The following is a 24,520-nucleotide window of genomic DNA, read 5'->3' as shown; positions in this document are numbered from 1 at the left end:
TGAGGGAAGAGGAGTAGGCTACTTTAGAGGAAGCAAGAACACCACTAAGGAAAACAAAGTCAGGGAAAGTATTAGATTCAGATGAGGTCACAGTGGAAATGATAAAGATGTTGGGTGAGATAGGGGAGAAATGGCCCTTGAGGGTACTTATACATTGTGGAGAGAAAGATGTATCCTGGATGATGGGAGAATAAGTATACTAGAGCCATTGTTCAAGAACAAAGGTGACATCCACAAATGAGGGCAGTACAGAGGTATCAGACTCCTGTCACACTGCATGAATGTTCTGGAGAGGGTGACTTGTAAAAGAATACGCAGAGTAGTTGAAAATAAGATGGGAGATGAGCAGTTCAGATTCAAATCAGGATGCAGCACAACTAACCTGATAGTTACAGTGAGACAGCTGAGAAGAAGCTACAGATGAAGTAAGAGTCCAACTGGGCATTCCTATACTTGAAGAAAGCATACAACAAGGTCCAAAGAAAGCTGATTTGGGCAGTCCTGCAGTAGTTGAAAGCCTCAGAAACATTGGTAGAATTAGTGCAAACTATGTACAAGAACCTCATGACTCAAGTACGAACAGTGTTTGGTCTCACAGAGAGGTTCCCAGGGAGACTGGGTGTGCATTAGAGTTCAGCTCTGAGCCCACTGCTGTTATTACTGGTGATGGACTACATTACCAGACAGGTTGGAGGAGACAGATCAACAAAGTTCCTGATGTGGCATTACATACAGAGCAAGAACTTCAGCAAAGGATAGGGGAAAGTAACGCAAAACTGAAGGCACTTGGGAGGAAATGAAGTGGAGATAAGACAGTTGTTAATGCAGCAAATGGGGTAAATCAGAAGAAGCTGAGAACTGAAATGGAAGAGAAAATAGTGGAACATGTCATTTCATGTAACTAGGAGGGGTGATTGAGAGGAAGGAAAGTCTGAATGAGGAGATCTAAGGGGCTGCAACCAACTGCAGAGTGTGTCAGGTATAGTATATGTCAGAAGAATGCCAAAGAATCTGAAAAGTAAGGTGTACAAGACAGTGATGGGGCCAGTACTACTGTATGGTTTAGAAACCTTGGCAGCAAAAGGCAGAGCAGTTGAGGAAGCTAGAAGTGATGGAGATGAAATGCCTGATATGGGCAGTAGGATGCACACTGTAGGACAGACAAAGAAATGAGGACAGAAGAACAGAAGGCAAAGTAGTTCCAATTGCAGAAAAGATCAAAGAGAACAAATTATGTTGGTTTGGGCACATGTGAAGAACAGCAGAAGACAATTTGGTGAAGAAGAATGTTTGGGATAGACAGGAAGAAGACAAGGGGAAACAAGGGTCAACAGCAAATAGATCGAAGGATTATGTAAGAGAAGACCTGCTAAAGCTAGGCATAAGTGTTGAAGAAGGTAGGATAGGAGAGTGGCATTGAATAAGAGCAACAGTTAACATGACACCCTGCATGATGAAGAAATGGGAAAAAGGAGGGTGATGATGATGATGATGACAAACTTCTCTAGATTATGGACTCAGATGGGCAGTTCTTCAAATCCAGCAATGACTAAACTAGTATGAGTGTATGCAACTGCAGTGCTAGGTAGCTGTGGCTTACCAAAGTGATCTTGTGTGTACACTTCTACTGATGAGAAAATCACAGGGAGAGAAGTCCCACAACTCTTTCACTCACTTTTAAGCCAAATGTTCGCCTTGCAATACAATGATAATGTCATCACTTCAAATGTGTTTTTCCTGCCGCTTATACTAAGAGTTTTGCTGTGGTGTTAGTGGATAATACACAGTTGCATACAGTGTATACCTAGATAGGTAGGAGTTATAATCTAGTAGTGTGTGTGTGTGCGTGTGCGTGTGCATGTGCGTGTGTGTGTGTGTGTGTGTGTGTGTGTGTGTGTGTGTGTGTGTGTGTGTGTGTGTGTATGTGTGTGACATAATTATGGCAACCATAACTGACTTATCTAACAGTTGGTGAGATGGCAGACACATATTAGTGTGAAGACTAACATGGCTGCAGGATTTTGATCTGTGAAACCATATTTTAGGGGACACATGAGTGTAGTCATCCATTCAAGTGTGTGCTCTCTAACAACTCTAGTTAGGATTTCCCCTGTGGCACCAATAGTTAACAATTAGCTCTAGAGAGCGTGGGCCTAGACAGGCAGGGGATAAAATGTGGTAATGTATAAGTAATGTACGTGTGTAAGACAATGCTGTCTAACAGCGCTGGCTTGTGTAACAGTAACATGGCCCACTCACATCTGTGTGAACACTAACAGGGCTAAAAGTTTTTTTCTACTGCAGAATACATTATAGTGGAGGCATAACCATTGCAACAGACTGCTGATATAATCCTTTTAAATGTGTTCTCAGTGACAGTTCAGATAAAATTTCTTCTGTGGTTTCAGTGGTTGATATACAGCTCTATGAAATACAAAAATTCACAGAGGCATGTGTTCAAGTCTGGCAAGGTGTCAGGCTTCTCAAAAACAGCTGATGTTTGCAATTGACTTACTGTACACATTTGCAATTGTGGATAGAAACTCCAACTTTTGTAATCCCTTGAATGAAAGCCATATGCATTCAAACACAATGTTGAGGTTATCACCTCAATTGTATATTATCTGACAACTGTGATATGAAATATTGTTTGAGTTCTTAGTTAATGCACAGGCCAACAGACATTTCATTTACATTGCATATGGTTGAATCCAGTAGTGCATGTCTTTCACTATTTTTGTTCAGGCTATAGTGGTTGCAGGCAAGAAAACTTTACTCCACAGACCTTGCTGTCTGTCATGCGACATAGGGGTAACATAAAAGTGTCATAAGATATGTGTTATAACAGGTTTTATGCTTTTATGATGGACAGATGATGATAATCCAGGAAGTGCTTACTTATGAGCATGCTCAGTAAAATGATATAATGATATAATCCATTGGGCAATCTTTAGTGCAAAACAACATATTTAAACAATGTTGAGGAATAGTTATTGTTATTTGTTGTGCTTTGGGAATATAAAGCTGAGAAATTGGCTCCAGCAGCATTGCCAAGGGCTGTGCAATAGAGGTAGTGTCCATTGCATGGAGAATACCAACCTTGTTACACTTGTTACATGCAAACTCCACATTTCAGTTATTGCCTCATGGTACTGCTATACCTGACTGTGAGGTATGTTACATGTTGTGATCCAGGAATCATGATGTAGGGCACACTACTCAGTTCAGATGACATTTTTAGTTACAACATGATAGTCTATTGCCTTCAAAGATGCACTTTGTCAGACAGCAGTAACTGTATATGTATGGCAGCAGTGGGTAGTACACATGCCACAACTGCTTTACACTACCATCATGTATAATAAAGTGAAAGAGTCAATGTAGCAGTTGTAATTACATAACACTGACAACAGGCATGCTTGTGTTGTGAGTACATCTCCTAGGAGGTATCTATCATGAGTGGCACTCATTTCATGTATCGTAATCATGTCCATAGACATACATTGATATTTAAACACATATGTACCCCAGATGTTACTGGAATGCATCTTCATAACTTGCGTATTCAGGGATTTCCATATTAGTATATTTCTCATGACATGTCCCACATCTTCCACTTACTTATATTTCATCTGTTGTAATTTTACATATGTACCAATATATTGCAGTATACTTTTCTATTAATATGCTGTTCAACATGACAGTTCTGTTTCTGTGGCAAGTCCTTGTGGATTGCACAACATCCTGATTTCAGATGTACTGACTATCTTTATTCCTCCCCTGAACAAGATGTATGTTGCTGCCACAACTGTTATTATTTCCACTATCAGTACTTGTATGGGGAGTATGTCCAGGTGTTCCTTAATTTTCTCATTTGTTTCACAGTTTTGTGTATTTACTTTTCCATTTCCCCTGCATTGGTACTTCAATATATATATATATATATATATATATATATATATATATATATACATATATATATATATATGTATATCTATATCTATATCTCTCTCTCTGTGTATGTGTATATATATATATATATATATATATATATATATATATATATATATATATATATATATAAATGGCATAGAAATTTGTAAACTTGTGTTGCCTGCATGTGTGTTCAAACATCATAACTGAGTCATTTTCAGCATTTCCTGCTTGTGTTTTATTTCCCAATATATATGACAATGCCAGTGAAGTCCACACATGTCCATTTCTTGAACACAATCCAGTTTTCAAATGAATAAGCTTTCCTTGCCCACTGGTATTGTTAGGCTTCCCCTGTTGTTTATGTATTGCATGTTGCCATATCTGTTGTTGTGCCGTTTGCATGTACTTGCTTTCTGAATTCAGACTTGTTTACATTGTCTGGGCGAGCCCTACAGCACCTCAATGTGGCCACTAGCAGTTGTTATGGACTCAAGAAGGGGATGCTCAATGTTTAGAGCAGCTTGCTGTCTTCCATATTCCATTAGCATAACTGCTCATCATGCAAAGACACATCGCCATGTACATTTTAGTGCAATGTGAAGCCCAAGGAATATAAAGAATACAACATTTTTTTTTCAGAAACTCTATAACGGAAAAAAAAGCAAGAAATGCGCCTTTCCTCGTAGCAGTCTGTTCTATGACAAAGACTGTTTCAGTGAGTTTTATCATGAGAGTTGCAGGGGTTCACCACTCGCACAAGCACACAAAACACTTGTTTTTGCTGTTCCTAACTATTATGTTTGCCACATATATTTTTCACTGATGTGGAGCATGACTGCGAATTGTTTGATTAATCGAATCACATCTTTAGCTCTGTATGTCTCCATTTATTTATTTACTTGCTTATTAGTATTTGTTTACTGGAATTGTCCATCTTGGCATAAGTGACTCCATTTCAGTAAAAGTCAGGTGGGGGGGGGGGGTTGTTCCAAGTATAACTATATGCACAAAAGGTACATAAAGCAGATAAAGAAAATAAGGAAAAGTGCAATCATTTTAAGCATTTTAACAGAATGACTGCAAATAGAGCACATACAAAAACATACAGAGTTTTACAAAAGACAGCAGAACATATCCATAACAATGTTAGTCATGAAAAAGATATAATATATGCGTGCAAAAATGGTTCAAAAGAAAGAAAGTGGAAGGGAAAAAAGAGAAAATCATTTGTGATAGCAAGCTTTTAAAATGTGATGTTTGAGGAAATGAGTATTTGTGTGATGTGTTGGTAGAGGTAATAGTTATACAGCAGTTTTCAGGAGGAGCAAAATGAAAAAACAAGCTTGAGAGGCAACACCAGGGAAATAGGTAGAGGTGACAGCACAGAAAGTGTCTGTGTCATACACTGGATGGTGCAGAGGCTGAGGTAGAGAACTGGTAGATAAGCTGAGACAGAAGAAGGTGGGGAAGGTTGAATAAGAGGATGTAGGATTATTGTTGTGAAGAGGGGCTGTAAGGTAGCAGTGTATGGTTTGTGGCTGTGTGGAGGTAGATACTGAAAGGAAGCCAAGTGAAAGGGGATGAAAGAAGATGGAGAGAAAAGTTAAGGAAGTGAGAGTCAGGAGATATTGAAGCAGAATAGCACTGTGTAATAAAAATAAGGTGGGAGTTGAGAAGAGTAGGAAGGGATAAGAAAGGGGGAAAGGAAAGTAAGTGGCTTTGGGAGAAAGGATGATAGAGACACAGGCTGTAGATACAATATATCCATATAGTGTTATTAGATTACATGAGGGATAGCATAGCTTAAAATGCATAGTGTGCATGGAAGGATGGATAAGAGTTTTTGTCTAACCAGGAATTGAGCAGGAACACAGAAATGTGTTTATTAGGTGTTATTTGAGATTTAAAAGGTTTTACCTGAGCTATTTGTTTAAGTGCAAGGGGAATGGAGTTCTAGGTTTTAGCGGTATAGGCAGAACAGAGAGAGTCACAAGCAGAGTTGTTTGATTTAGTTATTAGTGAGCAAAGAGGCCTGTTATGTGAGAAGTGTTGAAATATGTGAGTTAGGTTAGGGCATTTGTTAGGTTTGTGAATAAGGTTATGTGTGGAAAGAGTTGAAATAGTCAGGTAGTGAGGCAGTTCTAGCCAACATAACTGTTTTATTTCTACACAGTAGTGAGATGTGCCACACTAGCAACAAATTCAGCTACTTTGTTACAATATTGCTCAAGGAGGTTAGTCTAGATTGCCTGAAGATTAATGAAAATAGGAGCTGCATAAAGGAGAGATGGAAGGAGGAAAGTTGAAACAATGTATTTTCTTGCACTGTATGTTTAGGCAATGTTTTATCTTGTAGAGGATGCCAATATTTTGTTGATTTTTTTATTATATCTTTTACATGGTAGTCAAATTTCAAGTTGTCATCACATAGCACACTTAGTAGCTTAGTGAGGGTCACTAATTAAAGCCGCGGTAGCGTTGTTGCCTCAAAGCAAGAGGTTCTCCTGTTCAATTCCCGACTGGAGTGCCTTCTGTGTGGAGCCTGCATGTCCTCCCCACGGTTGAGTGGCCTCCGAAAGACTTGTGTGAATGGGCATGCCTTCGCTGAAGGTTGGGTGTCGGGCTGGCAACTCGGCACCATAAAAATCGACTGCCAATCATTAGCAGACCAGAGTTCCACTGTGGCGACCCCTAAACGGGAAAAGCTGAAAAGACAACAACATTAGTGGAGATTAGAGTGAAGGATTTCTAAGTAGAGAATTGCTTTGGGGTGAGTAGAATTAGCTTGGATTTTTGGGGATTTAGAAAAAAATAGGAATATTTTTGAGAAGATAGCCATGTTTCAGTAGATGCAAAGGAACCCTGGGTTAATAGTTGCAGTGTATCAATTTTTTACCAGCATAGATCAGAGTGGAATCATCTGCATATTAGATGATTTTTGCATATTCGCTTGCTAACTGGAAGTTATTCACAAATATTTTGAACAAGACAGGGACTAGGATACAGGGACACCAACTGCTATGAGAAAGAAAGAGAAGATGTTATTTTCACATTTACAGCCTATTGTCTATAGGACTAGGGAGTTGTCAAATTAAGTAAGTGTGGGTATATCTAGACTTATAAGGGACAATTTCTGTAGCAGTTTTGTGTATGGAACACTATCTAGAGCTTTTGATAGGTCAAGGAAGACTGCAAAGACTGAGTTTCTGTTTTAATTTGTAATGGTTATGATGTTAAAACGAGCTGTAGTAGTGCTGTGATTAAGTTGGAAGTCATGTTGTGTTAGAGATAGCAGATTATTGTTTGAAATAATAGCTGTTGAAGGAGAGTAGTTGTATGTGGATACATTTGTCAAGGACTTTTAAGAACGGAGATAGTATGGTCTATACTTAGTAAAATCTTTGGAAGTGCCTTTCTTGTGTAAGGGTAAGATCTAATAATTTTCCCACAGACTGGGAACATAGCTTTCTTTAATGAATCTGTTAATTAATTTAGAAACTGGTTAGTGTAGAGCATTTGCTGCCATTTTGGCTTAGTAGTTTATCTGTGATAGCAGTAGTAGGTTTCAGTTTTAGAAGTAGTTTTTTTTTTATGGTAGAGGTAGAGATGGGTTTCAGGGAGACCATTTGATGACATCATGTTGGTTCTGAGGAAGATTGTGGGGTAGAAGATTAAGAGATTTAGGAGACAGGTTACCAAGCTGATGAAGTGTGCATTTAACAGGGAGACCATGTTGTTTGATTGAGTTGACTGAGGGACATCATTGGCTAGGGTTTACTAGTCAGCTGATTGAAGACAGAAGAGTTTTGCATTCTTTTGATTTAAAGTTTGGAGATTGGTGTAATATGATTTCTTGTCAAATGTAATCTTTTGATTTATGCTATTTATGAGATATTTGCATTTTTGTAGGTTAGACTCTGTTTTATTCTTTCTTCATGTATCCCAGTTGTTGTCTCTCTGCTTCAGAATTATTTGGTTTGTCTAGAGAGCCAAGGTGCAAGATTTATTTTGACTGTTTTAGTTGTTATGGAGGCAGGTACATTTAGAATATTAAGGAAAGTGATGTTAACTAGGGAAACAGCATTGTCAAGTGGAAGGATTAGTAGCTGGTTCTAGTTCATTCATTTTAAAATTGAGATGATGCATAAAATTGAGATGATGCATTTTTGTGTATTAGGGGTCCCTTTATTCTAGGGGCTGTAAAGAATATTGCAGTGGGCCCTTATTGCACAGGCAGAGAGGTGGTTACTAAAGGTGTTGGGTGAGTACCAGTGGAGAGTTAGTGAGGAATACCTTCTAAGGTGGATTTCCTGTCAGAATGCTTATTGCTTATGGTTGGCTATGTAATAAACTGAATTAACCAATACAAGTTTATTACATCATTAGAGGTGTCATTGTTTATGGTCTGCCAGTCAATATTTAGATCACCCATTATAATAGTTTCCTGTGGAATATTTGAGGAAGAATTTTTCTTCATTGCCGCGGTGGTGCAGCGGTAGCATTGTTGCCTCACAGCAAGAGGTTCTCCCGTTCGATTCTCGGATGGAGTGCGGGGAGTGCCTTCTGTGTGGAGTCTGCATGTCCTCCCCATGGTTGGGTAGCATTCAAAAGACATGCGTAAATGGGCGTGCCTTCGTTGAAGGTTGGACATCGAGCTGGCACCTTGGCATTTATGAAAATCTACTGCCAATCATTAGCGGACTGGAGTTCCGCTGTGGCGACCCCTAACCGGGAAAAGCCGAAAGACAAACAACAACTTGCATTGTTGCCTGGAGGAATGTAAAAAAAAAAGCTGTGTACTCACCATAACTTTCTATCTTTGTTGTCCATTTTCATCCATCCTCAGATCCAGCTCATACGCTTTTACCAAATCATCATGGCCAAGAACTCTCAGGCTCTTCCTTTTACCCATAATGCCCCCAACCTAACATACCTCAGATCGAGTTTGCTGCCCCTAGTATAAAGGTACCCCTAATACACAAAATAGAAAAGGTGGAAAGGAAAAAGGAAGCTGAAGCTCAAACAAGGACCATATGTTCATTCCAATTCAGCCCTTAGATCTTTTCAAAATGAAAGGATGGGGGCAGGTGTGCAGAAAGTTGAGAAAGAATTAAAATGGACAACACAGATGGAACATTATGGTGAGTACTTACATTTTTTTCTGATATTGTTCTTTTCATTGGGCTAGGATAAGTATGTTTTACCATAAACAAAGGAAATACATTCAGTTAACCATTTGGACAATGTTACTCTGGATACTGGTTTGCCCACTCTGTTAGGAGAAAAGGAAACAAATAACTGATCAGATTTCCTGAAGTCTTTGGTTCTGTGAAGATAAAAGTGAAGTTAATGCACATTCAAAAGGTGGAGCAAATACTCTACCTTATCTGAAAAATTAGGAAAGAAAACCGGTAGATTAATTACCTGGTTTATGTTGGACATAGAAGCTACTTTAGGCAGAAAGGATGGATTTATTCATGAAGACACCTTGTCTTTTTGAAAAAAGAGGTAAGGAGGTTTAGAAGACACTGCCCAGAGTTTGGATACTCAGCTCGCTCATGTGATAATGACCAGAAAAATGTTTTTTCACAATAAAAATTTAAGTTCTGCTCTGGATGAAGGTTCAAAGGGAGCTTGTGTCAAGGCCTGAAGCATGATAGTTAAATCCCAATCTATGAACCTATGAACCAAGAAGGGGAAGGATCCTTTAACAAGTGTCGGTAAAAAGACTCCCTTGCAAAAAGCTTTACATAATTTAGAAGAAGTTAAGGTAGAGTTATTTTCACCCAGGTGGAAATTAGAAATAGCAGCCAATTGCAATTTAATAGTGGAAAACCTAGCACCTTCTTTGAAATTTGAGGCTAGAAATTCAAGGATAGATGGTCCAGGTCCTGAAAAAAAAGATCCAGGCCCTTGCTATGGGCCCAGAAAAGAAATTTCTTCCATTTACATTTGTAAATCCTTCTAGTAGAAGCTTTTTAAGAAGATAACAAGATATGACATACCAGACAGGACAGCCTGGACTATCTAACAATCAATGTAATTGGAGAAACCATGCAGTCAGTTTGAGGCCTGTTGCATCTGGATGAGTCATACCTGTCAGCTGAGACAGGAGGCAAGGAGAGGGATTCAATACCAAGGGAAAATGCAGAAGGTGAGGCCATAGGAAGGAAAACCAGATCTGCTGAAGCCAGAAAGTTACAATGCGGGTCATTGTGCTTTTCAACTGGAATGCCTTCTGCAGAAATTTGGGAATTATAAGCAATGGATGGTAAGCATAAAGAAGACTGGAGGGCCAGACGTGGACTGGAGCATCTTTTGGTGACTTCCTTTTGGAGGGATCAGGGCAAAAAACCTTTCGCACTTGTTGTTGAGGGAAGAATTAAATAGATTGCAGCATGGCTGGTCCCATCAATGATAAATCCATTCTGCCACTTTGACATTGAGAGACCACACATGAGGTATCAGAATGGACATGCTTAGTTTGTCTGTAATCAAGTTGGATTTCCCCAGGATGTGTATTGCTATTAGAAAGCATCCAGAAAAAATCGTCATTGCCATACTCGTATTGCTTTTCAACAAAGTGGGTAAGATTTGGTTCCTCCATGTTTGTTGATATATCAGACCATTGACATAATTGTCTATCTGATGGAAGAAAGCCTTGAAAGGCCTGCAACACTAGGAGGACTGCTGTCATCTACATGATATTGTTATGCATCTTGGCCTTTTCAGGGGGCCACTTACCTTGGACTTTTCTTCCCAAATAGTCCCCCTACCCCAAATGGAAGGTGTGCATGATCACAGTGGCTGTGGACAAGGGAACAACAAACAGACAACCTTCACACAGCCAGTAATCAAGCAACCTCAATCCTCACCACTGACACTGGTGAGGGGTACTCAATTGGAACAAAATTAGATATGCCCAGTATTTCCAGATTCAGCTCTCTTCACCAAGCACAATTTCCCTTACGAGCACACAGGGAACACACTCCTTTCCTGGGGCTGTATTTCCCCCTCTCTCACCAGGCCCCAAATCAGACTTCACACTGGCCACAGCTGTAGAGTCGTGTCCTTAACTGAGTGTTCCAAGCCAGGTCCTCCACCAACCTCTCTGTGAAACCAGTGCTCTCTGTCCCTGCCCCAAGTAGCTGACATGCACTTTTTAGGATTTTATTTTCACAGACAGACACACACACACACACACACACACACACACACACACACACACACACACACACACACACACACACACACACACACATCTGGGAATGGCTAGCAGAGCTTTACCAGCTATACCCCCTCTGCCCAGACTAAGGTAGATTTTGCCACTAGAATACTCCAAAGCCAGCTACTCTAAGGGTATTAAAGGGTACCCAATTATATGGAGTAAAAGTAATACTAATACAAATGGTAGTGTTTGAGCAATGCACAAGGCTTTCAGGAGTGACTACAGTGTTGCCAAATAAATATAAGTACTCTCAACAGTCTCTATAAGACCAGTCACAACAAAAAGTTTAAATATATTTAATAATAAAAAATAAAAGAACATGAAAATACTAAATATATATTTACAATAAACACTAGATTTCAATCACAGGAAATATTAAAAATAACATTGATGGAAAGATTCACACAGATACAGATAAACAATACTTAATTAATCTCACTATAGTTTCCTGACTGATCTAAAGAATTACTATCCCCTAGTTCACTTACTAGAGCAAGGCAAGATGATGTGGGTGAGTGGTCTTACTTCTTGTCATGTTTCACAAACAGACTGCCATGAAACTTCTGTCTCATCTAATATTAAAACATAATTTCAGTGCTGGATTACAGAATGACATTACATACATTTGGTCATCTGACTCTGGTTCCTACACTACTCCCGATACTAGAAACTGAACCAGAATCTAGCACATCTGTGTCATAATACACACACATAGAGCTTTTCTAAGATGTGTTATAGCATCTGGAAGCTATAAAACCATTTCAAAAACTTCCACCCTTACAGGGTAGCAATTAGTTCACCCCTAAGGACAATACAGCAGGATTCCTAGTCCTGGTTTTCACAGACATTTTGTCTCTGGCTGCAATCATAACTGTAAGATACAATCTTTATGGCCTAAACCAGGTAATTTAATTTCATACTATTTTTCAATGTTAGCTGGACTGAGATTAACCTCTTCTCTTCCAGTATTCTGTGTTACAATATATTCAGTTCAACAGTAACAATACAGACTGACATAAAGGTGTATTTATTTTCTGTCCAGCAGGACCCACTGTTGGTACATTTTTAACACAAGCAGCTTTACAAAAACATTTTCAATATGAGCACCTGTAAAAATTAGTTTGATATACAAATGACATGTAATTCTTTACAAAACTCCAGCTAGCTATGCTGGCATATGTTACACATGCACTACCCTACTCTTTCTGGTATAGCTGGAACTATCTCACATTATCACAGAATCCACCAAAGAAAATATATTTTGCATGCTTGTGTGATGTTGACTGGAGTGGGAAATGGATGTTGAAGAGTGGACCACTGGACTGAAAGTGTCCATTGAAGAATTTGCATGTGGAATCTGGCCAGAGGAATTAGGTTGATAGGTGCAGCCATGGATCCCAAGGTTTGTAAGATTAGTTGGCCCAAAAGAGAAGAACTTTGAATCACTTTCTTGAGTTGGAAACTCAATGTCTATATTTGAGTAGCATGAATAGAGGCTATTTGACTGACTGTGTTCAGACGAGCACCTATGATCTCCAGACTTAGCATAGGTGTGAGCTGAGATTTGTTATAATTCATCACAATTCCTAAGTGAACACACAACTGGAGCAAGTCATCCCTTGCCTGTAAAAGTCAATGCCTGGTCAGAGCACTTATGAGCCAGTCATCTAGATATTGAAGCACTCGGAATTCCAGTAGTCTCAAGTAAACTGCTACCACTGCTATGCATTTGGTGAGCACCCTGGGGGTTGTGGTGAGATCAAAGGGCAGTGCTCTGAACTAGCAATGACTGGTTCCCAGCCAGAAGCATGTATATCTTCTGGAGCTCCTGTTCATTTGGATGTAATAGCACACATCTTGAAGATCTATCCAGCACATTCAGTTGTCCTTTTGTAGAGGCAAAATGGACTGAACCATGACCATATGAAACTCTGAAAACTGTGCAAACTGATTTCATTTGCTGAGATCTAGAACTGGTCTCAAGTTCCCTGTCTTTTTTGGCAACAAAAAGAACCTTGAGTAATTCCAGATTCTCTCTTGTCTTGGGACACCACTTGGATGACTCTTTTTTTATAGCAGCTTTTTTATTTCTAGAGTCACTGCTTCCATCTGCTTGGGTGAAACATCAGAGATTTTTGTATGTTGTTAGGTGGGGTTAGGGGAAAATGGTATGGCATAACTTCTGGATATTATTCTATATACCCAGAAATCCTTTGTTGTGGATAGCCAGGCTTTCCAGTGCAGAGACAAGCATCCCCTGACTGCCTCCAGAGGGGAACAGCCCAGCCTCCTTTCAGAAGCTCTGATAGGGTTTATCTAAGAAAGAATATCTGAAGCCCTAGCTGTTTGGGTGACCTCTGCCATGAGAGCAGCATCTTTCATTCAAGTTCCCCCATTGCCTCTGGTAGAACTATCTCCACTTGACTCTAGAAAAGGACCCTGGGATTTTCTAAACCACATTTTCCTATCATCTCGCTGACTCCTTGAGGAACATCTTTGAGGGGTTGAAAAATGCACACCCATGGCAGACAGGATCTTTCCCTCTTGTTCACATCTGGAGATCATGTCCTTTACTTTGAGGCCAAACAAGGAAGATCCTTCAAAAGATGTAGTGATGACCAAAGACTCCACAAAGTCACATAGCTGCATCCAGGCATGCCTCCTGATGGTTATGCCTGAACCTGCCACCCGTGAAGTACCTTTTGCTGCATGGGAGATTAATCTCATGGACACATTTAAAATAACCTGTAGGGTGGCCATTTGCAAGGAGACTCTATTCTCATCCTTGGGAGATGTGGACCCAGAAAGAAATTTGGCAAGCTCCTTGGTCAGTTCTCTTTGTAACCTTAAAAAGTGCCAGATAATTCAGCGGTATGAGAGCAAAGGCCACATGAGTTTCCCAAATCTGTCCAAAGCTCTGGACACTCTGTTAGGGGGATGGACAGATGAACTCTGTTCTGCCACTTTTTTCCTAGCTGCAGCCACAACCATGGCATTGACTAGGTCTCCCTTGCTCCAGTGTGCTTGGTCCTTTGGTGGGGCTAGAATTTTTTCAAGTCTTTTTGGAATTGGTTCTATGGTATTCAGCTTCTTCTCTGCCTGGTGAGAGGAAAGTCTATCAGCTCATGGACTGGGGGGTAATCACTCAACAAGGTGAATGGTCAGACCCAAAAGCCTCCAGGAAAACCAATTCCTTCTGGGAGGGAGTGTCAGAGGACCAACCACCGTTTTGTTTCTGGAGGTCCAGGATATCTCCAAAGGAAATATTTTTAGGTGGAGATCTGAGGAACCCCTCCACCCAAGGGCGCCCGCAGGCAGGTGCAAGGGGGTGCGCTTGCATCCCCCTGGAATCAGCTGGCCAGGTAATTAATTTTCTTCTAATTTAAAAAAAAAAAATTTTTAAGGGCGTTCTTCTTTAAGAACACCCTTTGCGTCCAGTTGTACAAACGGAACAGATACTTGCGACCTGTTTTCATCTTCTTCTGGTGCCAGAACCATAGGGCGAGGGAGCACCCCACTTTTACAGCTGTAAAGAACTGTAATGGAAGACACACGCATGTGCATGCCTGAAATTTAAACACAAAAATGCGCTCAATCATGGCTGTCTGCCTGTCATACTCAAATACCCACAAGAAGGCTGCCCCTTTGAAAGGCAACACCCATGGGCAAGCTTAAGGCTCCATCTGGTTCTCTGTTTAACATTTCAGTAGCTGGTGTGCCTCCATTTAACTTTACAGTAGCTGGTGTGCCTCTGTTTAACTTTACAGTAGCTGGTGTGCCTCCTTTTAATGTTCCAGTAGCTGGTGTGCCTCTTTTTAACTTTATAGTAGCAACTTGTAAATTGTAACTCATTTAGCAGCTTTATGTATGAGTTTTTGAATACACTTAAAATGATAACGAGGTGTTTAAGGCAATTGTTACACAGAAATATTCTGTTTTATGGAATATTTTATGAAAAGGAAAACGTAACTGGAAATGTTTGGGAATGATATGCATGTGCTGTACAAAACAAAGAGCATATGGAAAGTAGGTATTCTGTTATTTTAGGAAAATGTAAAGAATGGCGTAAATCCATTATGAGGAAATGTTATTTTGTATAGGATGGACTAGCAGAGAAAACAGAAAAAGGGAAGGTATTAATAAAAGTGCAAGTGTGGTATAAGCATCGGCAAGAATGATAGCTTTTTTTATTAAATCCTACTTTGAATATGCCTCATGTTAAATCAAAAAATGAAATATACCAGAGTGGAAGTGTGTGAAGAATGGCTGCCTGCTGGAAGACACAACACTTCATACTTTTAAAGAGTCTGTAAAGGAAGGTACGATTTTTTGGAAAATGGAGCAAATGTTTTAAAGTTTGATTGCACAGTTTTACTTTTGAGATTATATTATATGGTGTATATGATAAAGTATCTTTAAAACATGACATTATGGTGGACATGGTTTTTATGACATCTTTGGGTTTTGTGGAAACGAAGATGTGTGAAATTACTGTATAGCAAAGAGTGGGGTATTTTGAAAAATGTTGTTGTGGCTTGCATGCCTTCATTTAATTTTATAGTGGCTATTGTGTCTCTGTTTAACTTTTTAGGTGTGTGTGTGTGTGTGTGTGTGTGTGTGTGTGTGTGTGTGTGTATAAAATGCCCCAGTTATTCCTAACTAGTGGTTATGATTGCCTAAACTCAAACCCTGAGCCTTAGGTACAAAGACCTGCATGCTCTACCCACACTACCACACAGTCCATAGCTCTCAACTGTCTACATTTTCACATACATTTGTCTGTTCCTCTTAAAACTGATGGTTTTGTGGCAAATCACTGATAACAGAATTCACTAAATGATGGCACTTTAAATTTCAGTCTTCCTGTCTTTTTTGGAAACATGGTAACACAAAACACTATTTCAGCAACTTTCTAAGATTATACAACCAATATTTAAAATGTGTCTCTGGTTTTGGGCCTTTGCCCTCCCCCCACAAATACATTTTTCCTTTTCCCAGATTTCTTCTGCTGTGAAATTTAGAGGTTTAGTTGTGTCGATTGGATGGTGCAGTGGTAGTGTTGCCTTACAACAAGAGGTTTTCTGGTTTTATTTTTAGCTGAGGTGCCTTCTGTGCAGAGTCTGTATGTTCTCCTTGTGTTTTTGTAGGTTTCCTCCTATGTTACAAAGACATGCATCTGGAGCATTTCTCCCTGGGCCTCTGCTGAAAATTGGCTTTGTTCCATATCAGACTTTCCTGGTAAACAAATGTTAAATAAAGCATTTTTCAAGGAGCTGATAGCTTCAGGGGAAGAGAAGTTTAGTGCTGCTTATTCCAAGGTGCATTGCATTTAGTAGCACAACAGGTAGTAGCTTTACTTTTGATGCCAAAGGCTATGGGTTCTACTCCCAGAGTATGTAGATGGGTTGCTGATACTGTACTGTGTTGTACTTTAAAGAGAGTGGACGCTGCAGTCCTGTGAATGCTCTACTTTGGAGGAGTTACCTAGTAACTATGAACCTGTCATCGGTCTGCCATCCATTCTCTATTACAATATTACTACCTTATCATTTTTAATGTAACATAGGCAATTTATTATTCAAGTGCAACAGCCAATTTATTTGTAGATGAAATAATGAAATATAGAGTTGTTTCCTAACAGCAACCTGTTCATTAGTTAGAAATCCCTTTAATGTGGAATTATTTAGATGACTTACTTCTGCAGTATATTTACTGATATTGTTGGATTGTAATGACAGAATTCTGAGTGGCCTTTTATGGTTGAAATTTTCTGAAATGGGTAGTTTTGTCATTATTGGTTCATACATTTTATTTCATTGCTTACTAGACGACTGTTCAAAAGTACAGACTTAAAACACATTCTATCAACTGTTGTTGTATTATACAAGAAATATAATTTAATACAATCAGGAAGGTGAATCAAAGAATGCATACATGTATGCATGGCCCTACAAATGTGTTTGAAAACAGCCCAGAGGAAAGTATGAAAGGCTCAAAATCATGGGCAAATTTTAAGCTTTAATCTTGTTACCAAAGCAATGGATGAAGGTAAAACAGTTTTATTTGTATTTATATACGTTATGTACCACTGTCTTCTAAATTATCACAGCTAGCTAGGAGTGGGAGCAGTCATCAGTACTCTGCGCGATTGGACTTTTTGTTTGAATTAAGTTCTAGCTTCCACTGCAGATGTCTTCTCTTTCACAGGGTTTTTGCAGTCAATGAACTTTGCATCAGTTTACATCCATGTATGATGTAATTCCCACTTTTGGGATGCACCCCTTGGGGGAGCCCTGGTATGTATACATGTTGTTTGCCCCTCCCCTGTGAATTAGTGAGCAAACTAAACTTTATTACTCTTGTTCTCCCTCATTATCCAGGCCACTAACTGAACTCTGGTTGTTTGGCTTGTACTGAGGGCTTTATATCTCTACACCCACAAAGCTGTTTAGGGTCAGCCTGTTTGTGGCACTGTTATTGGAGGAATGCTTGAAGATATGAGGGCAAGTCATCAAAAGAACCTGAGGGCACCAGCAGAGTGGACTGAGGAGTGACATTTGTTGTTTAATGCATGCAGGTGTTGTTGTTGTAATTATTATTATTATTATTATTATTATTATTATTATTATTATTATTATTATGTCAGTTACACACTGTGTTAGCTTCAAAGAAGGCAGCAGTGACATTGAACAGCATAATGTTGGGCTTGGCTCCTGCATCTGTGGAGCTCATTTGAAGGGGCTTCCCTGGCCTGTGTTCTGCACTCCTTCTTCCAGCTTTTCATTGAATCATTTAACAAGTGGGAAGTCCTCAGCTTTTGTTGCTTCACTTTGATGGGAATGATAAAGGTTTACTTAAGAGTTTACTCTTCTCTGACATTTTTAGATGTTAGAGGTTCAGAATTTCTGCCCACAGAACCTTGTGGTCTGTTCAACCATTACCCCTAGCAGTGGCAGAGTCCACGAGAAAGTTTGTTAATCAGTATGTAGGACAGCAGTTATCATGCCATTTAAAGCACAGCAGTTAGAAGTTGAGAAGCAATGCTGTTCCTCTGAATACTTCATCTTTCGTTACCTGTGTATTATCTGACCGGTTAGTTGTGTTTCTTTTTACATCCCTCCCTTTTCTTAGTTCCTTCTCAGTTTTGATAATGGATAGAGGGTTTTGCTGTGGTTCATTTTCCACCCAAATAATAGCTGCTTTATAACCTCACGGTTTACAAATTCTGTGCAAAACTGCATACACATGCACCTTTTTCTTTCTCTGACGGGTGTGCCCGACACTCTGTTTAACCAAATTGATTAAAACATCTGTTGCTAGTAAGCTATCCAAGAGGACATACCTGGTCTCATGGATGGTATTTATTAGAATTGTATCAAACTTTTCTATGCTACTATATCCTGTTTGTTTCATTCTACAGTTATCTTGGGTTATTGTCTAGGCTTACAATGGCCCATAAGGGCAGTTACCCTAGTATTAACCTATGAACCTATAAGATATGCAGGCATGTACACTGTTATCTGCCAGCTTACTATTATGTGACTCTGTCATGTTCTGCAGTAAAGCAGACCCCTGAATTCAACACTAGACTAGCTGCTCAGAAGTGCAACCATCCCTTAATGTTTGTTAGTTTGCACTGAAAAAAATAAACAGATTTGTTCAGATTAATATGTCAGTGAGGGCTTATAGCAATAACTGGACGTTAATTTACCCACGGTTGGCGTGGTTTGGTCCCAGCCCGAGGGACCAAAGCCACGGGTAAATTTATCATTACCCACACCCAGAAGTGGTTATTGCTATTATAATGACATTATTTAAGAAAAGAAACTATTACTTTTCTTAAATAATGGCATAGTATAATGCCTGTTTACTGCCCTTCCGCAGATGTCTGGCATCTGTAGCAGTTCTGATGTACTGCGCCTGTGCAGTACATCAGAGTTGTGGAAAAGCAACGGAGAAAGCAAGATCTCCATTGCTTTTTTTAGTGTTTCACTATGTTAAATGAGTTTAACATAGCGAGACAGTTTTAAAATAAGCAATGGACATCTCCGTTGCTTATTTTAAATCTCGCTATGTTAAACTCATTTAACATAGCGAACACTCAACTAAAAGCAACGGAGATATTGCTTTCTCCGTTTGTTTCATTCTACAGTTATCTTGGGATAATGGGTTTAACATACGAGACAGCTTTAAAATAAGCAACGGAGATCTCTGTTGCTTATAAGATATGCAGGCATGTATGTTAAACCCATTTAACATAGTGACTCTGTCATGTTCTGCAGTATACTAATGGAAAAGTCCGGGCGACCGGACCTTTTCCATTAGTATAATTCGACTGACAAACGGGCAGATTTGGTCAATCAGCGTGCACGTTTTGGGGGGTCATGGTATAATAGTAGTTTTTGTAAGTACTGAAATTTCTGTTCTACCCAACTAAAACACCCTGGTTAATATGCATCAAACTGTGATGTGTTTGTATTTTATAAATCAATATTTTGTTAGGAAGGATTTTTGTTATTAAAAAGCCTCACCCCAGTATTGAATATAAACCACTGCTGGATGCATAGCACACTGACCTTCTATGGACACAGACTGTGTTTATTATGTTGTTTTATAATAGAAGGCTGTCTCTTTGTGAGCAGCATATATTGGGTCTGGACAGAACATGAGTTAAAAAGTAAGGGCTGAAGGGAAGAGTTGTGTCCAAGATGAAGGCTGTCGTTCTCGAGCTGAAATATGGGATTGAATAACTGTGTTGAGACTCAGAGATGAAGATTCTGTCTTTATCATGCATCTGCAGTTCCTGGCATGTATGTCTACAAATGACCTTTGCCTCTCTTGCTTTCTGCCTGTTCGGCAGTGTGTATGTGTGATTTGATAAAGTTTTCTCCTCAAAAGAAAGACATACTCATTAAAGATACAAGCTTAGTCTTGGAAAAAAAATGTAATGCATTTTAGTTTTACTTAGTTTTTTGAGGAGAGACTAGCATTTGATATCCATGAAAATGCTAATATGGAGTTTTTCTTGATGGCAGAAGCATTCATGGAGCTTAAGCCATTGCTTAAAAATACAGAATGTCTTTAGTTTCCGTACATGTGTAGGTTGGCTAAGTAAAATGTTAACGTAGAATTTGTCCTGATAACAGAGACATTGTTTTGAGATTTGGGGTGTAAGAGCCCTGTGAGAATGTTACTGATCGCGTAGACAGAGAAAGAGGGAGGGAGGAGTGTGAATGTGTGTGTGTGTGTGTGTGTGTGTGTGTGTGTGTGTGTGTGTGTGTGTGTGTGTGTGTGTGTGTGTGTGTGTGTGTGTGTGTATGTATAAAAGAAAAGGGAGGAAGCATACCCCTCAGCTATCCAGGTTTTTGCAGAATGTCCAGATTTTTGCCCCATATTTCTCCTAAAAAGGATTGATGTTGCTAAATAGTTTTAGACATTTATTTTTATTTCAAATTTTATAGCACAAACACTGATAGACATTTACTAAACCTAAACAAAGCAATAGTCTTACAATGAAAACAGAACTTAGCATTAAAATCTCTGCAGAAGTAAAGGAGAAATGCATACCAGCACAAATCCTGTTATTCTAGCAATTTTATAAGTTTAAGAAAGCAATATTTATAATCTGTCCCTGTTTATTTTAGGCTTTGTCCAGATTTCTTGCACTAAGAAGTTGAGGTGTGTGTGTGTGTGTGTGTGTGTGTGTGTGTGTGTGTGTGTGTGTGTGTGTGTGTGTGTGTGTGTGTGTGTGTGTGTGTGTGTGTGTGTGTGTGTGTGTGTGTGAGAGAGAGAGAGAGAAAGAGAGAGAGAAATGCCTTAGTTAGTTCTAGCAGCTGGAAATAAATTCAAGTGCATTTTCAAGGAATTGTGAGCTTCAAGGGAAGAGAAGTTTACTGCTGCTCATGCTAAGTCTGCTTAACATGTGCAACTGTTTTGTTTAGCAAATGGTATCATTATTGTGGTATAGAATTTTAAAGCAGTGTTAGCACAGCAGGTAGCATTCTTGCATCTTGATGCAAAGCGTTGTAGGTTCTATTCGTACCGTATATACATTTCCATTTTAAGGAGGTATGGTACTGCAGTCCTTAGTATGTCCTCCTTTGGACGAGAAACCTAATAACTATGAACCTGTTTTATAGCTTGCCACAAATTCCCTGTTGCAATATACCAGCTTACCATTTCTTCTAATGTAACATAGGCAATGTATTCTTCAAGGGCAACAGGCACTGCATTTGTAAATGAAACACTGAAATATAAAGTTGTTTTCTAGAAACAACCTCTTCATTGGTTTCAGATCTCTTTAATGTGGAGTTATTCAGATGTCTTTTACTTCTGCAGAGATTTTAATGCTAAGTTCTGTTTTCATTGTAAGACTATTGCTTTGTTTAGGTTTAGTAAATGTCTATCAGTGTTTGTGCTATAAAATTTGAAATAAAAGTTGTAAAATAAATCTAAATATCTGTAATCATTGCAGAAGTAAAGCATAAAACAGTATGCACACTGAGATATTTAAACAGTGTCTATGACAAATGGGGAGAAATATCCAAGTAATGGGACACTAGAATGGCTGCTTGGGCAGAGGGGGTGGGGCTGTGTGGGTGGGGCTCTGGGGCTGTGTGGGCAGGGCTCTGGGTTTGCACCCCCCTGCAAAAAATCCTGCGGGCTCCCTTGCCTCCACCTCATTAAAATTGGTGTCCTCCATGAAAGACTCCTGGGGGAATCTAGGTGTCTCCTCTTACATGTTCTCTTCTGAGGGGCATCCTCAGTGGGGTGTTCTGGAGAAGTATCAAAAGAGATGACAAGGTCCTCGTGGACCAGGTGGAGACTTGTTTGGGCTGACTAGATCAGGCTCAGAACAACAGAACTGAATGAGGATGCAAGGCAGTCTAATCTGAGGGGAGCAGGGATGTCTCTTCTCTAGACAAGGAAAAAGCCCCCCCATCCTCAAATGCAGAACACCTAGGGGACACAGAAGTTGATAGCAAGGTATATGGAATTTCTTGAACAGTCGGCTTCTGCAATCACACCAGCACTCCATCCATGGAGGAAGTCAGAAATGAGCTGTCCAGGACCAAAGCCCTGAGTGGAAGAGATGGCTCTGAAAGCTTCAGAGTTGACTCCAACCCCCCACACCTGCTGCCAAAGCTTTAGCTTAGACAATCTTCCAGCTCTGAAAGACTCAGAACTGATCGACTCAGGGAAACCATTGGAGTCGAACAACAGATCATCTTTGGATCCAATGAACACACTCCAGAAATCTCATATCTGTAGGCTCCAAAACAGTGGATCAGATTGTAGAAGGAAATACCAAGGGGGAAATGGACAAAGTATGGCTCATGCATCCAGTGGGAGTCAGAGCCAGGAGAACCCTCATCTGAATCTGCACTCTGAGAAACTCCCTCATCATCCTATCCACATCAGCTTCTCAAAGTCTTCTGAAAAATCTAAGAAATTATGTTATGGATGGAGGTCTGGACTGTCTCCATGGAGAACCCTCCAGGAAAGGAAAAAGGAGATGTGAAGAAACTCAATCCAATAGCAGCAGAGGGGTATGGCTCTAAGAATATCTAGGTTTCCAAATGGTTGGGTTCGGGACAGATACAACCGATTTCTTAGGCATATTTGAAGGGGGCTCTGATGAAGAAGCTGATGAGGAAGAATGGTGGGGAGACCTTTTACAGGACTTCTCCTTGGAGGATGAATCTGATTTACCCTTTTATGACTCTTTGGTAGTGGAATCTGATTTACCCTTGTCAGACTCTTTGATAGTGGTTTGAGCCACAGCAACTGAGGAAGTAGATGAAGAAGGAAGAAGGCCTCACAAGACTAATTTGTTCTTCTGATCGGTTAATGTTCTGGAATTAAAACCAGCACAGATTAAACAATTTGCACCTAAATGAGCAGAGCCTAGGCAATACACGCATTCCCTGTGGGCATCTGAACTGGAAAGCTTATGTCTACAGGTAATGCACTTTTTGAACCCCATAGGCTTGTCAGCCATGATGTACAACAAAAACCACCAGTACAGGCTGGAACAGAAGCACTTACAAAACCTCTGAGGGATAGCAAAGTCTTTGCTTTTTTTTTTATTTTATTTTTAAGGGCAGAAAAGAAGAAAGCCAGAAAGAAAGATGGAAGCAAACTACCAACAATGTTAGACAGAAGTAGTCAAAAGAGTAACAAAGGAGGAAGAGTACCAGTGATGGTACTTTAAAAAGATACCAAAAACAACTGTAGCTAAAAGGAAGCAGAAATTAGCTTAAAAGATTGTGAGTGGGAGGGAGGGGAATAAGAGAATATAATAAGTTAAAAATTAGTGCAAAATCATGAAAACACAACTATAAAAACTCCAAAAAACTCAAGAGCAGTGGGATCCATGTCTGAAGCTGATGGCGGTAAATGAGATCTTAGGTATGTTAGACTGGCAGGGCAATGTGGGTAAAGGGAAGAGTTCAAGAGTTCTTGGATCCAGTGATCTGATAGAAACAGCCGAGTCAGATCCAAATCTATCAGTTGAGGAATGAATGAAAAGGACATCAGATGTTCTGTTATGCACTTAGATATGTGTTTATTTAGTTTTAAAAGGGACATAAGTATTTCAGTAGTATTTATTTCTGTAAGCTTTGAGGATATTTTCTGTGATGTGAACAGTGATGTATTAGACAGTGACTCACATATGAAGCTGACAGACACATGCTACAAAACTGGATAACTATTTGTGAATTGTATATCTGTCATCTGCATAGTATATACCAGACATTGGAATAAAAGGTGCACAGCACATCAGCATTGTATCCCATTTGGTCCACCAATAATCTGAGATCTGAACCAATGACAGAGTTTAGTTTGTGTAGGAAGGTTGGAGGGGAGGACATCAGAGCAGTACCCAATCTGAAAGTAGCACATAAGGCACTCACAGAGTATTGCAATGTCACTGGCAGAATGCACAGCAGGGTTGTATTGTGCATATTACATTTAGCAAAATGTTCCATGAAACATCTTATTTCTCTTCATACAGACATGTGTGGCCTTCACTTATACAGTATACAAGGTTGTTGGTGATGAGGGGGTCACCTTCATTTCAATTTTCATTCATTTATTTTACACTTGCAGCTGTTGGAAATTATCCCCATTTACAAGAGTTATGTGACTAAGGCAAAACACAGACGACATAACATTAAACATTTAAATTAACAAAAAACACTTGACATGTCTCCTACTTATACATGTGCAGAAAGGATGATATTTTAAAAGATTTCTCTTTTTCTTTCCATGCCTATAATTAACACTGCATCACATCATGGGTTTCTGAATCATTGAGAATTACCATTTGCTATATTATCCATCATACATGCT

Source organism: Protopterus annectens, chromosome 1.part1 (genome assembly GCF_019279795.1).
Source record: "Protopterus annectens isolate FY-2018-M chromosome 1.part1, PAN1.0, whole genome shotgun sequence".
In the NCBI taxonomy this organism is placed as follows: domain Eukaryota; kingdom Metazoa; phylum Chordata; order Ceratodontiformes; family Protopteridae; genus Protopterus; species Protopterus annectens.
The sequence above is the reverse complement of the archived record's forward strand: the minus strand, read 5'-3'. Positions refer to the sequence as shown.